This window comes from Triturus cristatus, chromosome 10 (assembly GCF_964204655.1).
Source record: "Triturus cristatus chromosome 10, aTriCri1.1, whole genome shotgun sequence".
Taxonomy (NCBI): Eukaryota; Metazoa; Chordata; class Amphibia; order Caudata; family Salamandridae; genus Triturus; species Triturus cristatus.
In genome coordinates this window covers 1,234,643,127-1,234,657,788 of record NC_140593.1, presented here as the reverse complement: position 1 = coordinate 1,234,657,788, position 14,662 = coordinate 1,234,643,127, and the positions used below count along the sequence as shown (strand labels likewise).

Here is a 14,662-nt window from a genome sequence, read left to right as displayed (position 1 = left end):
CTATGGGTATGTTTCCTAAGAATGCCATAAAAGCCCCTAGTTTGCGTGTAGAATGTGCTCTAGGGGGAACGGTTATCTTTCGTTTTGCTTTTGCATAGTGCATTTGAATGCACTCAACTATCCACCTTGCAATACCTGATTGTGAAAGTCATAGGTAAACCAGTTTTCACAAAGGTATAATTTATAAATGGATAATTCGACTGTTTTATCTTTCGTTCGGTCTACTCTTTTTATGTCCAAAGTTTGAAAAGTTGTGTGCTGGAGTTGAGAGAATCTAAAAAAAGATAATGTTACATACCCAGTAAGCATCTGTTCTTGGCATGTAGAGCTGTAGATTCACATGCTGTGCATAGCCCGCCATCTGGTGTGGGGTCCGGATGTTTGCACTTTGTTTTTCTTCGAAGAAGTCTTTTCCAGTCACAAGGTAGGTGACTCCTCCTTTCGGTGATAGTGTGCATGGGCATCGACTCCATTGTTAGATGTTTTCCCGCAGAGGGTGAGAATGGAGTAATAGTAAAGATTAGAGATATCCATGCGTATGTATGTAAATTAATATAGAACTAAAGCAGCCACAGGTATCCGGGGAGGTGGGTAGGTATCTGGGGAGGTGGGTGGGCGCATGTGAATCCACAGCTCTACATGCCAAGAACAGATGCTTACTGGGTAAGTAACATTATCCGTTTGAGGCATGTGGGCTGTAGATCACATGCTGTGCAAAGACTATATAGCAGTATCCTCCAAAAGCGGTGGCTAACCTGTAGCTGTTAGAGTTGTCTGAAATAGTGTTTTAAGTACTGCTTGACCCACATTGGCTTGTTGTCTCGCTAACACATCTACACAATATTGCTTAGTGAATGAGTGTGCGGTGTAGACCATGTTGCAGTTTTGCAAATGTCAACTATGGAGATGTTTCCCAAGAAAGCCTAAGTGGGCCCTAGCTTACGAGCGGAATGTGCCCTAGGGGGTACAGTTAGAGTTCTCTTTGCTTTCGCATAGCAAGTTTGAATGCACTTAACATTCCACCTTGCAATACCGGATTTGGAAATAGGATTGCCCTTGTGTGGTGGCACAAAAGCAACAAAAAGTTTTTTTGTTTTACAAAAAGATTTTGTTCTTTCAATGTAGTACAAAAGTGCTCTCCTGACATCTAAGGTGTGTAGAGCTCGTTCTGCAATGGAGTCAGGTTGAGGGAAGAATATAGGTAATTCAACAGACTGATTGATGTGAAATGCAGATACTACCTTCGGTAAAAACGGGGTTGGTACGAAGAACCACCATCTCTGTGTAGTTGGAAAAAGGGTTCCTTTATGGTTAACGCCTGTAGTTCACTCACTCTCCTTAATAAGGTAATTGCAATGAGGAAAGCGGTTTTCCAAGAGAGGAACTGTGGTTCGCATCTGTGCATGGGCTCAAAAGGTGGGCCCATTAATCTTGTGAGGAGTATGTAAAGATTCCACACTGGAGCAGGTGGGAGTCTTGGTGGTATGACTCTTTTTAGTCCTTCCATGAAAGCTTTGATTCCAGGTACTCTAAACAACGACAAATGTTGTCTATTTTGTAGATATGCAGCAGCTCTTGCCGTCAGGTATAGTCTACTGGAGGTGTAAGCCAACGGTGACTGTGGCAAGTGTAACAGATAGCAGATGATGTTTTGTATGGAAGCATCAAGAGGGTTGATATGATTGTTACCACAATAAATAACAAATCGCTTCCACTTAGCTGCATAACAGGCTTTTGTAGGAGGCCTTCTAGCCTTCCTAAAGATAATCATACATTCTGGTGGAAGGTTCAAGTAACCAAACTAAGACTTCAGGAGCCAGATCACAAGGTTCAGCTGTTTGGGACCTGGGTGCTGATTTCTCCATGGCTCTGTGTGAGACTGGAGGTTAAATACAGCTTTTGACGCAGAACCAGAGGCAGCTCCAAAAGGGTTGTGAACCAAGGCTGACGCGCCCATGTGGGAGCTACCATGATTAGTGTGAGAGATGTTTGCCCGAGCTTCTGAACCACTAATGGAATGAGTGGGAGAGGCAGAAAAGCGTAGGCAAATATCCACGACCAGTTCATCTATAGTGCATGGCCCTTGGATTGCTGGTGGGGGTACCTGGATGGGAAGTTTCTGCATTTTGCGTTTTGGTGTGGAAAACAGGTCTATGTGAGGGACTCCCCAACTTTGAAAGTATGGGAGGAGAACCTAGGGAGAAAATCCCATTTGTGTAGTTACTGCCTCTGCCTGCTGAGATCTGCAATTTGGTTGTTCACTACTGAGAGGTGTTCTGCTAGGAGATAAGGTTTGTGGTGAATGGCCCACTTCCAGATGTCTTGGGCTAAGTGGGACAGTTGGAGAGAGTGTGTCCCCCCCTCTTTTTGTATGTAATACATGGCTGTCATGTTGTCTGTACGAACCAAGACAGCTTTGCCCTCCAAGTGAGTCTGAAATGCCTTGGGAGCTAGAAAGATTGCAAGCAACTCTAAATGATTGATGTGGAGCAACTTCTGCTGTTGCTCCACAGGCCTTGCACTGTGTGTTGTTGGAGATGATCTCCCCAGCCACTGAGGGACGCATCCCCTGTCAGTACTATCTATGGAACCGGGTCTATAAAATGCCATCCTTTTTCCAAATTTTGTGAGTTCCATCACTGCAGAGAGCAATGAGTACGGCCGCTTACCAACACTAGATCAGTTAATAGACACTGTGACTGGTTGCACTGACTGGCTAAGCATTCTTAAAGTGGACGCATGTGCAGCTTGGCTTGGGGGACGATTATGATGCAAGATGCCATCATTCCCAGCAGTTGCATATAAACCCGAGCTGGAAGCCAATGATTGGGTTGAAACCGGAGAACTAAAGCCTGAATATTGCAAATCCTAGCTATGCTGGCAAACGCCAGAGCTTTTTAAATATCTAGCGTGGTTCCTAGGTAGTCCTAAGTATTGGCAGGTTGAAGATGTGATTTTATCACATTGATTATGAACCCTAGTTGATGTAGTAACTGAATTGTTCTGAAAGTGTGCTGAAGACATTGCTGGTACATACCGGCTTTGATGAGCCAGGTGTCCAAGTATGGGAAGACATTGATGCTCGGTCTTCTCAGGTGAGCAGATACTACCAATATCACAAGAAGGGGGGGGGACTAGGAGTTAGTTTAAGAATAAAAGAGGTCCTGTACCTATGCTCCTAAGACAATGTGTATCACAAAAAGGTAGCAGTTCCTAATAGGGGAGAGGATAAGTACTCAGTAACCCAGGTGTGGTTAAGAGTGAGTTATAAGTGTCTCCAAAGGATAGTTGAGTGTGCTCGTAAGAGTAAGAACTCCTAATATATTTTTTGCCCTCACACACTCTTGCAAGTGTAAAGCATCATCATTGGGCGGTGCTCCTCGTGGAGGTGGTGCTGCAGTCCCTCACAGGCTCTCCAAGAGAGCTCTCTGTTGGAGATCTTTTAAAGATGAGCCGTACTTGTGCATGTGGGTGTGTGGGTCAAGAAAGTGGGTGAAAGTGAGCTTAAAATTACCTCTCGGTACCTGAATGAGTTTAATTAGAGGTCCTTGAGGTAAATTAAAAAGATAATGGGATTTGGAGACTCTCCTTTTGACTAAATGAGGGGAGGGACTAGTGTGTTCCCACCTGCTCTCAAACCGTAAGCAAAAGTGTGTAGTGAACTAAAAGTGGGTGATAGTCGACATGTTTCGCGCAAAAAGACAGTCCCTAATGGATCCCTGTGCGCTTCTTCAGGACCTAGTGCATGTAAACGAAATTAGTGGTAGTCAGGGAAAGAAACACCCTATACAACCACTTCACCTATCGTCAGTTAAGATAAGACGTCTCTGCGTCCGAGACACATGTTGTGCGTAGTCTAAATAACCGGAACCCTCCCCTAAGATTATGGAGTACTGCGTCGGCGTATTAGCCGGCAGCCGAAGGAAGCGTGTCTACCTCCGAGGTGCTTGTGAACCTGTCATCCGATCAGGATACTACCGCCATACACTATGTGAAGACTCTGGGGGCAGGGGTGACTCTGAATGGAAGTACTGAATGGAAGTACTTTGAACTGCAACTGTTGACCCGCTACCACAAACCTGACATACAGGTGAGTGCATTAGGCCTCACATTTGGTGTGCATGGAACACATGTAATAAGCCCAAATTAGGACTCATAAGTAGGCTGTATTAACACCACGCCCTGACGAAGGCCCCAGACCCGACTGGGCAATTTAGGGAGGGCCGAAACATGTTGGCATTAAACAGAGGGTATAATTGAACACAAGCAGGTTCAAAAAAACCCCAATATTTGGCTTTTATCTATATCACAAGTGCCTCAGAATAAAGGATCAAGAGGAGGTACACTTGTAGATATTTTTAACGAATACAACAAAAAATCTGGTTCGCCTCATAAACCAGTGACCTACTTATTAGAACTCCCGGTATATCTATGGTTGAGTCCGCCCAGATAGTATCACCTTATCTGGGTGTGGAGGTAACGCCGATGATGAAGCATGTCACTATTATGTGAGTGAGGCGTTTCCGTCAATATCTTTGATATTCCAACTGACGCTAATACAGTAGGACCATCGCGATAAAACTGTACCCCCGGATGGGGAATACAGTCTTAGACTACAGTTGTCCATAGTGAAAAAAAGTTGTATTGGGAGAACGCAACTGTTAGATTCTTTCTCTCACTCTCCACTCGTGAAAAAGAGATAGCCCCCAGTAACCCTTGGGGCGACTATGGTGGAAGGAGCTCATTGTAAGCATCAGATTGAGTGTTGTAATAAAGCATATCAGCATTCCATTCAGAAATTGGTAGAATGTGGCCCTTTGCCCAGCGCATGGCAACTAAGCGTTTGGCGAGTAACAGTCTCATTGCTACCAGTTTCCTGCTGCTGGCTGCTATCTCCTTATCGTACCCCAACAATGTGACTAGGGGGCTAGGCACCAACTGCTGTTGCACAACCTCACTCAATATCGAGTACTTTTCCCCAGAATGCTAAAATACTGGGGCAGTGCCATGCAACATGGAGGAACCCAGCCTCCTGCTCGCCGCACCTGTCCCATTTCGCTGAAACCCATAGTCAGTAGCGAAACAATCTGCTGAAAGTGTAGTACCCCCTACTGATATACTTAAAGTGAATCATGCCATTCAGGGACACGCGCCTCGTGACTTTGCAGCAGTGTGACCAGCATTTGTCATCTATTTACATGTCCAGGTCCCTTTGCCATTCCTTGCTGGCTCTGTGTAGCAGTGTTTTCCTGGGTTCCTGAGCTACGGAATGTAACACTGATTAGTTTCGCTTGAGAGTTTGCTTTGATAACATGGGAAAGCTCAGGAAGCGTACTAGGTACCTGCATATCCTTGCCCCGTAGTTCCTGCCATGCATGAATGGCCCTAAAGTATTGAAAACTGTCCTAGAGCGTGAGATCTTGTGTACCCTCGGTCACGTCCTCCCAGCTACATACCACCCCTTCTTGAAAGAAGTCTCCCAAAGTGTGTATACCCAAGAGATTCACTGTGCGGAGCACATCCCATTCCCTGCCTGTTGGAAACCAGGTACACCAATCCAGCGGTATTAGCGGGGAGTACATGAGTGCACCTGTCTGGGTTTCTAGTGGTCTGTGCCATGCATGCGCAGTGGAACTGAGAGGGTCCAGTACTCCTTGCCGTCGGGTTATGTTAATTGCCATTTATATAGCGTAAAATCACCAACGGTCTATAAGCGCTTGTGAGGGAACTTAAATCAAAACCAAGGTTACCCATCCCAATGCCCTGTCAATCATGGTGTAGCTTGTCCAAAAGCCTGTATAAACAAGAAGGTCTTTAGTTTCCTCCTAAAGGGAAGTAGAGTGGCTTCCCCGCGCAGACTCTCCGTCAGGTTGTTCCAAAGCTGGGGAATCACAACTAAAAAAGCTTGCCCCCCCCCCATGGTGACTTTGTCAACCCGTGGGCAGGATAACAGGGTTGGGGATATAAATAGGATCTGTGGTAGTGTGTGGGAACCTGCAGCCTCTCCCTCAATGAACAAATGGACCAAATCTAGGGGGCCTGTGAATCCAGGTGTATGCATGAGAGGTCTGAGCCATCCTGTACTATAACTCCAAGTCTGGCGCACCCAGTTCCCTGGCAACGTACGAAAGTCAGTGTGTCCCACCGGACCCTCGGTTGTTTTCCGGCCCAATCGAGTTTAATCAAAAGTTTGCGCAAGTTGGCAAACACAGCACGTGACAGCAGGATGGGAATGTTGACAAACAGAAGTAAGAAGTGGGGCAGGATCACCATCTTCATCAGAGAGATGCGCACTATCAGCGAAAGTGGAAGCCTTATCCACCTGTTAATATCATACTCTAGTCTTGAAATAGCCCTCCCATAATTTTCTGCAATCACCACTGCCAGATCAGTGTGGATCTGTATTCCCAGATAACGAAGTCCATTGCATAGGAAAATCTATCTGAGTGGGGGTTGTCACCAGACAGATTAACAATTTTGTTGAGTTGACGGACAAACAACAAGGTATCGTCCGCATATGCTGAGATGATTAGTTGATATCCCGGGAACCGTAGCCCGCAAAGGACAGCTGTGACGAGGCTCACATGGAGTTACATAAAATAAGCGAGGACCAGGCAGAGATCCAACTGCAGTATATCAAAGGGCGAAGGAGGAAACAAATATTGGCTTCCTTAAAAAAAACAGGTCTGGTCCGGCAACCTTGTTGGGCGAGGGAGAGAACAAAGCACAATATCAGACAACTTGACCTGGAGGGTTCTATCGGTCTGGTGTCGCACAAGACCACAAATGTGTCCATATGACAAACGCATACAGTTTGTTGAGGGGCGCCTGACTGCCAAGATGACATTAACCACGTCCAGAGGAAGGTCAAGGGAGTTCAGCTTTCGATGCTCAATCCAAAGCGCGAAGCTGGACATTGTGGAAATCAGAGTGTAAGACCCTTGCTGCGACAGCTGATCCTCCCAGAGGGTCAGCTTGATGGGAGGACAGATGCTCATGATCTTGAGCTTTGGAGATCATATGCTCCATGCTCAATCTGAAGCAACTAGGATGACTTAGGCTCGGTTGTTCCTGATCTTCAGAACTCAGGGCAGAAGAGGTACCGAAGGGATGGCATATAGAAGTCCCAAGTCCTCCCATAGCAGGAACCCATCTCAGAGAGATATGCCTTGGAAGCTCTAACGTGCACAATTGCAGATATTATGCTTTCACAATGGTGGCGAAGAGATCGAGCCAAGTTCTCCCTCTGCGTGGAAGTGATTCTGCACCACCTCTGCCTGTAACTACTGCTAGGCCTCGATGGCCGAGTTTATCTGCCTTGGTGTTCAAAGATCTTCCCAGGTAGTTCACCACCATGAAGATTCTTTGATGGTCCAGCCATTTCCAGAGAGAGAACCTCCTGGTACAGGGTTCACGACTTCATACTGCCGTGTTTGTTGCAATACCTCATGGTGATGTTGTTGTATCTGAGCACCTGCACCAGCCTTTCCACGATGATGGGCAGGAAAGCTTTCAAAGGCAGGCGGATGGGCTGATGTGGAATGCGGGCTCTGTGAGAGACCACAGACCTCTAATCTTCACCTCTCCCGGATGGCTGCCCCAACCTATGGCCAGTCGGCGTTGGGTGGGGTAGAGAGTTGTGTCTCCCACTGGCCCAATGGAGGTCAATCAACTACCACTACAGGTCTTTTGCAGTCTTTTCAAGATATGTGGCTGTGTGCAGGTTACACTACCACTAACCTGAGGGTATTTTTGGTAACTAGACACCCAACGATTGCTCGATAATGAGTGCACTATGCATGATGCATTAATACGCGCAGAGTGCCCCGCCAGTCCTTCAATATTGATAATAGCGCAGCATGATATGGGCACATGAAGCAGCAGTTAAAAAACTGTTTTTATTTACAGGTTGGACACCATAACTAAAGAACTGGATTGAGGCCAAGTTTTTGGTGCAGTACTCTGCACACTTTCAAAAACTAAATAGAACCTTACAATACCCCAGGGAAGGAATCCAAATTGCCCTGAAGAAAGTCCAGGACACACTGCGGCAAATTTTAAAGTGCTGAAACATGTTGGCTTTAGGGTCATAGGACCATTGTATCCTCACCACCCTATGTCTTATTTTTAATATCCCCTTTGACTTCGCTAATAAAGGGATACCTGGAGTGAAAAGAAGATTTTTAATCTTTAAACCCCCTGGCCTACTTCTCCTAAGCGTTCCCTGAAATATGGTTGAGCCCACCCTGCTTTAGGAGTCAGGGTGAACCCGATGATGAAGCATGACACTACTAGAGTGAGTGAGGGTTATATAACGAAAAGGAATTGTTTTCTTCCCCGCCCCTTAGTGGACGGTGTACCACCAGACGAGAGTAGTGCCCCAAGTAACAGGATCAGGGTAGGATAACTTTTTGTTTGCTAGTATTAAATAGGGAGGACATCTCCCTCCAGCACATCTTCTAATAAGCGGAAGAACCTCTCCACCCTTCTGGCTTGAATTAGGGTGTCTTCTCCCCTTTTTTGAAGTCAAGATTTACCATATAGTATATATAGACCCAGCTTCCTATGCCTACTCGCTGTAGGTGAAAAAGGTAACAAATAATGTTTTATATAGCTGCATCTAATAGATCAATTGTGTTAATATTACAATATATAACAAACCGTTTCCACTTTATGCATAACATGCTCTACTGGTAGGTTTCCTTGCCTCTAAAGGATTGTCATACAAACTGGTGGTAGGTTTAGGTATCCAAATGCTATGACATCAGGAGTCAAATCGCTAGATTGAGCTCCTTGGGGTTTGAATGCCTGATTGCTCCATGGTTCTGTGTGAGAAGGTTAGAAATAAGGTGCAGCTTTTGGTGTGGAACCACTGACAGGTCTAGTAGTGTGGGGATACATGATTGAAGAGCCCATGTGGGAGCCACTAGAATCAGTGTGAGAGATGTCTGCCTGAGTTTCCGAACCAGAAATAGAAGGAAAGGGAGAGGCGAAAAAGCGTGCGCAAATATCCCTGACCAGTTCATCCATAGGACATTGTCTTTGGATAGATGGTGTGGGAATCTGGAGACTAAGTTTGGGCATTTTGAGTTCTCTGCTGTGGCAAAGAGATCTATTTGTGGAAACGAATAGTTTCTTGCCTGTCGGTGTAGTTTTGCAGCTTGAAGAACATTCTGGATTCACTATGCTGTGCATTATTCCGCTATCTAGTGGTTGGGGCTGGAATTGTAGTATTTCTTCTTTTTTTCTGTTGTTGTTGGTGGGCATTGGTGACGCAGTACCATTTGGTGTCCTTCTGTGACGTCGAGGGGGTTCCTTCGGAAGCTCCCACCTTTGGTAGCCATCTTTGGATTTTTTTTAAATTTTATTTGCTATCCCTCTTTTCACCCTTCCTTCTTATAGTTCTCTTCCTTGGCGGAGGAGGGTGGGTTCGCTAGTGAATCCATAAAGTTCTTCAAGCTGCAAAACTACACCGATAGGTAAGAAAGGAAAATGCTACTTACCAGTATGCATCTGTTCTTGGCATGTAGAGCTGTAGAGTTGTATACTTTAGCATAGATCACCATTTGGTGTTGGGCTCGGATGTTTGCACTTTGTTTTTGTCGAAGAAGTCTTTGTAGTCAGTGGATAGGTGATTCCTCCTTATGGTGATAGTGCGCATGGGCATCGAATCCATCTTCAGATTGTTTTTCGCCATAAAGGGTGATGATAGAGTAAGGGATTAGAACAGGATGTCCATGTGATGTATCTAAGTAAGATAATACTGCAACAGATAAAGGCACCCGGGGAGGTGGTTGGGCTTATACAACTCTACAGCTCTACATGCCAAGAAGAGATGCATACTGGTAAGTAGCATTTTCCTTTTGAGGCATACGAGCTATAGATTGTATACTTAAGCATAGACTATAAAGCAGTTTCCTCCCTAGCGGTGGCACCTGTATCCGTTGCAGTAGTTTAAAAAAGTGTTCTTAATACGGACTGGCCCACAGTAGCTTGTTGCTTTGCTTGCACATTTACACAATAGTGTTTAGTGAAAGTATGCGGTGTAGACCAAGTTGCTGCTTTGCAGATGTCATCTAGGGGACTGTTCCCTAAGAATGCCATAGAACCCCTAGTTTGCGTATGGAATGAGCTCTAGGGGGAATAGTTAACGTGGGTTTAGCTTTGAGATAGCATATTTGGATGCATTTAACAATCCACCTTGCAATTCCTGTTTTTTGAAATGGGATTGCCTTTGTGAGGTATTGAGAAAGCAATAAAAAGTTGTTTAGTTTTTCTAAAACTTTTAGATCTTTCGATGTAGTAGCATATCGCTCTTTTAACGTCTAACGTGTGGAGAACGCGTTCTGCTACCGAGTCTGATGGAGGGAAAAATACTGGAAGTTCAACCGACTGATTAAGGTGAAAGGTAGATACCACTTTAGCCAGACATTTTGGATTAGCCCTAAGAACCACATAACAATGGTGAATTTGTAGAAATGGTTCTTGTATGGTTAATGCCTGTAGTTCACTAACTCTCCTAAGTGATGTGATAGCTACGAGGAAAGCTACTTTCCAAGTAAGGAACTGTAACTCGCATTTGTGCAGAGGCTCAAATGGGGGACCCATGAGTCTGGTGAGGACTATGTGGAGATTCCATATCAGAGAAGGTGAAACTCTAGGTGGAATTATTCTTTTAAGTCCTTCTATGAACGCTTTGATAGCCGGTACGCGAAACGACAAATGTCTGTTTTGGAGGTAAGCAGCAATTGCAGCAAGATGTAACCGTAAAGATGTATATGCTAGGTTACACTCTTGTAGATGTAAAAGATAACAGATAATATTTTGGATGGAAGCATCTTGCGGATCGATTTTGTTATTTGTACAATAAATGACAAATCGCTTCCACTTTGCTGCATAGCATGCTCTAGTAGTAGGACGTCTAGCCTCTATAATGATGTTCATGCAGTCTGGCGGGAGATTAAGGTAGCCAAACTCGAGTTGATTGGGATCTGGGTGCCTTATTTCTCCATGGTTCCGAGTGAGGAATTTGGAGGAGAGGTGGAGATTTTGAAGAGGCACTACTGAAAGTTCTAACAGGGTTGTGAACCATGGTTGGCGTGCCCATGTTGGAGCAACTAGGATCATTGTAAGGGAGTGTTTGAGCTTCCAAACCAGTAACAGAATGAGCGGGAGAGACGGAAAAGCGTATGCAAATCTGCCTGACCAGTTCATCCATAGTGCATTGCCTTTGGACAATGGTTGTGGATATCTGGAGGTGAAGCTTGGGCATTTTAAGTTTTGGTGTGTGGTGAACAGATCTATGTCTGGATGACCCCACATGTGAAAGAATGGAAGAAGAACTTGAGGATATAGTTCCCATTCATGGATCTGCTGTGTTTGAAGACTGAGTAGATCCGCGATCTGATTGTGTACTCCTGGTAGATGTTCTGCGAGGAGGTAAATGTTTTGAGGAATGGCCCATCTCCATATGCTTTGCGCTAGTAATGAAAGCTGAAGAGAGTGTTTGTCCCCCTTGCTTTTGTATGTAATACATTGCTGTCATGTTGTCTGTACGGATAAAGACAGCTTTGCCTAGTAGCAAAAGTTCAAAAGACGTTAGTGCTAGGAAGATTGCCAGTAACTCCAGATGATTTATTTGGAGTTTTTGTTGATGGGTCCATATACCCTGAACGGTTTGGTTTTGGAGATGAGCTCCCCAGCTGGTGAGCGAAGCGTCTGTGGTTAGCACTATCTGTGGAACCGGGTTGAGGAACGGCCGCCCTTTGGATAGGTTTTGTGCGTTCAACCACTGCAAAGAGCGATGTGTGTGGCAGTCCACCAACACCAGATCTGTTAACTGACCTTGAGCCTGGTTCCATTGATGTGCTAAACATTCTTGTAGGGGACGCATTTGAAGTCTTGCATAAGGAACGATGAGGATGCAAGAGGCCATCGTCCCTATTAGCTGCATGAACACTCGAGCTGGAAGGAAGTGTTGAGGTTGGAATTTTGATATGAGAGCTTGCATGCTGGCTATCCTGACTGGATTGGGGTATGCAAGGGATTTTGAGGTATCTATTGTGGCACCTAGATACTGAATGATGTGAGACAGTTGAAGGTGTGACTTGGGTAGGTTTATTGTGAATCTCAAGTCGTGGAGCAGCTGGATTGTTCTGAGTGTATTGTGTACACAGTGTGTGTGTGACTTGGCCTCTATGAGCCAGTCGTCGAGATAACGAAACACGTGAATGCGTTGTCTGCGCAAATGAGATGCGACTACTGCGAGACATGTTGTGAAGACTTGGGGTGCTGTAGTCACTCCGAATGGGAGGACTTTGAATTGGTAGTGCTGTCCGTCCACTACAAACAGTAGATATTTTCTGTGAGCGGGGTGAATGGGAATATGATAGTAGGTATCCTGGAGGTCTAGAGTGGCAAAGAAATCGCCCTGTTGGATCAGTGGGAGTACCTGTTGGAGAGTGATCATGTGGAAGTGGTCCGACTGTATGTAGAGATTTAACGGTCAGAGGTCTAGTTTTGGTCTGAGAGTACAGTCTTTCTTTGGGATTAGAAAGTAAAGGGAGTAAACCCCTGTTCCTTGATCAGGTAAGGGAACTGGTTCTATTCTGTGCATTTGTAATAAGGAGAGAACCTCTTGTTTTAGCAGTGTCAGATGTTCTGTGGACATCGGACGTTGTTTGGGGGGTATGAATTAGGGCAGTGGTTCCCAAACTTTTTCGACCCACGGCTCCCTTGACCTATTGGCCGTTGGCCACGGCTCCCCATTTTTTTAACTTTTTTTTGTGGGTGAATGGATGTAAGCCCAGCTTTGGGACTACTTCGATTTTTCACCCTGAAAATAATTGGGACGAAGTAGATGAAGGCATTATAAATCATAGATGTAAAAAACGAAAAATATAACAGCTGTTTAATGAAAAACTTGAATTGGTTAAGTAAGCCAGAAACATTAATCTGAGGTCTGCATATGAAATTTCTAAAAACTAGCTTTCGTTTAAAAAAAATTGCCTCTAGAGGGGCTCATTCCAGGGAGCCAAGGGTGGGGGACGACTTAAATATTTCTCATTTACACCTTTCGCAAGATTGCGTTAATCTGCCAATGCAGCATGCCAGCAGCAGTAGAGTGAATGTAGAGTAGTTAGTCAGCAAATTATTTGTCATCCAGTTCAATGCAAGCACTCAAGTGGACATGAATAAATCTACCCAAAAAGCCAATGGATGAACACTCCACTGGGCAGAGCCAAGATACGACATGACACCTTTGTGCAATCCCTCAAGCGCACTGAAGGTCCCAAACTAGCATTATGTTAGTAATGATGAAATGTTATGTTGTAAGAAAAAGATCACACTCCAAAATTTTCATCAGAAAATTGTTAAGTAAAGGTGCCTAAAATGTGTGTTGTGCTGCAGTTCAGGACACCACTTAAACGACCGGCCCATGACCAACATTTCCGATGGGGCGCTTTATGAGAAACTGCATGATGGAGGTGGATGCTCAGTGTCTGCAGACAGACTGGGCCAAGAAAGAGAATCCACAAAGTAATTTTTTCACTGAGATACATATGGGTCAGAAATAAATCGAGTGCTATCAAGTCAAAGTACAAATGCCAGCGTGTGTTACAGACACTGGGAGAAAGATCGAATCACTGGTTCCTGGAGAAAGTAACTGCATCTGACCCCTTTGGGTTGATAGTTCAATTTGGACACAGGTCACAATTCATCTAAATCGGTCAGAAGTGGTACAGTACTCGGTGGTCTGTGTGCAGTGCACAAAAGCAAAAGTGGCAAAATTTGGCACTCTCAGAAGAGAGGGTAAGAGACTGAGCAAAAGAGCATTTGCCTCTCAAAAAGCTATTAACTTCACGGGGTGTTTATTTCCATTGGCTCTGAACAAAGCATTTTTTTAAAGATACAAAACCCACACCAAAGTTCACATAGTGCCAAGAAGTAACTCAGTTCCGTGAGTGTGCTGTACAGATTGCTCACTCAGAGTTACTAGCATCCACCTAAAGAGCTGTAGCTTTAGGCTCGCTGGCCCAATGCTGCTAAATTTCACACCAGCTGAAACTCGTTTTGGCAAACAGCCTTCTGTCCAGTCCACTACACAGCTCCAGGCCCTGCTATTCATATACAATCCTTGGGCCAATTAGGAGCTTATCAGGGAAGTGTCTGTTCTTTTGTGCTGTGTATCATACCCAAATCCGCCTCAACATGCACAGCTACCAAATAAAACACTGATACCATCTATGGTGGGAATGACTTGACTCTGATGTTAAGATATAATAATTGGTGCGTGTCATAGTACGTGCATCACACCCCGAATTTGTGATACATGCTGAGACGTTTGCTGGACTCTCCCATCCACCCCAACCCAGGCCTTCAAACTCCCCCCTTGGTCCACGAGGCCTGCATGCAACATCTGTAGCTCGATTGGCTCCTGTAAGACACAGCCCTCACTGACGGAAACAATTTCACTCAGCCATCAACAAAAATCAGGAATTTGGGTGCAGCTAAGGTTAAAATGACTAACAAACAGCAGCAGTAATCTGTACGCGTGAGTAATGCAACCTACATTCTATTGGTGTCTATTCAAGGCAATTGGTTTCATGTTGCGAGGTAAAAAACATAAAGTGTATTTTGCAGTGAAATACTGAAATACTCC

General features: G+C 44.9%; 1 protein-coding gene across 2 annotated transcripts in view; it reads right to left on the bottom strand.

Annotated features, from left to right (window-relative positions):
• The window catches only part of FAM120C (family with sequence similarity 120 member C), a 901,961-nt gene that overhangs the window by 592,512 nt on the left and 294,787 nt on the right, over window positions 1-14,662 (bottom strand). The gene's annotated exons all lie outside the window — the stretch shown is intronic.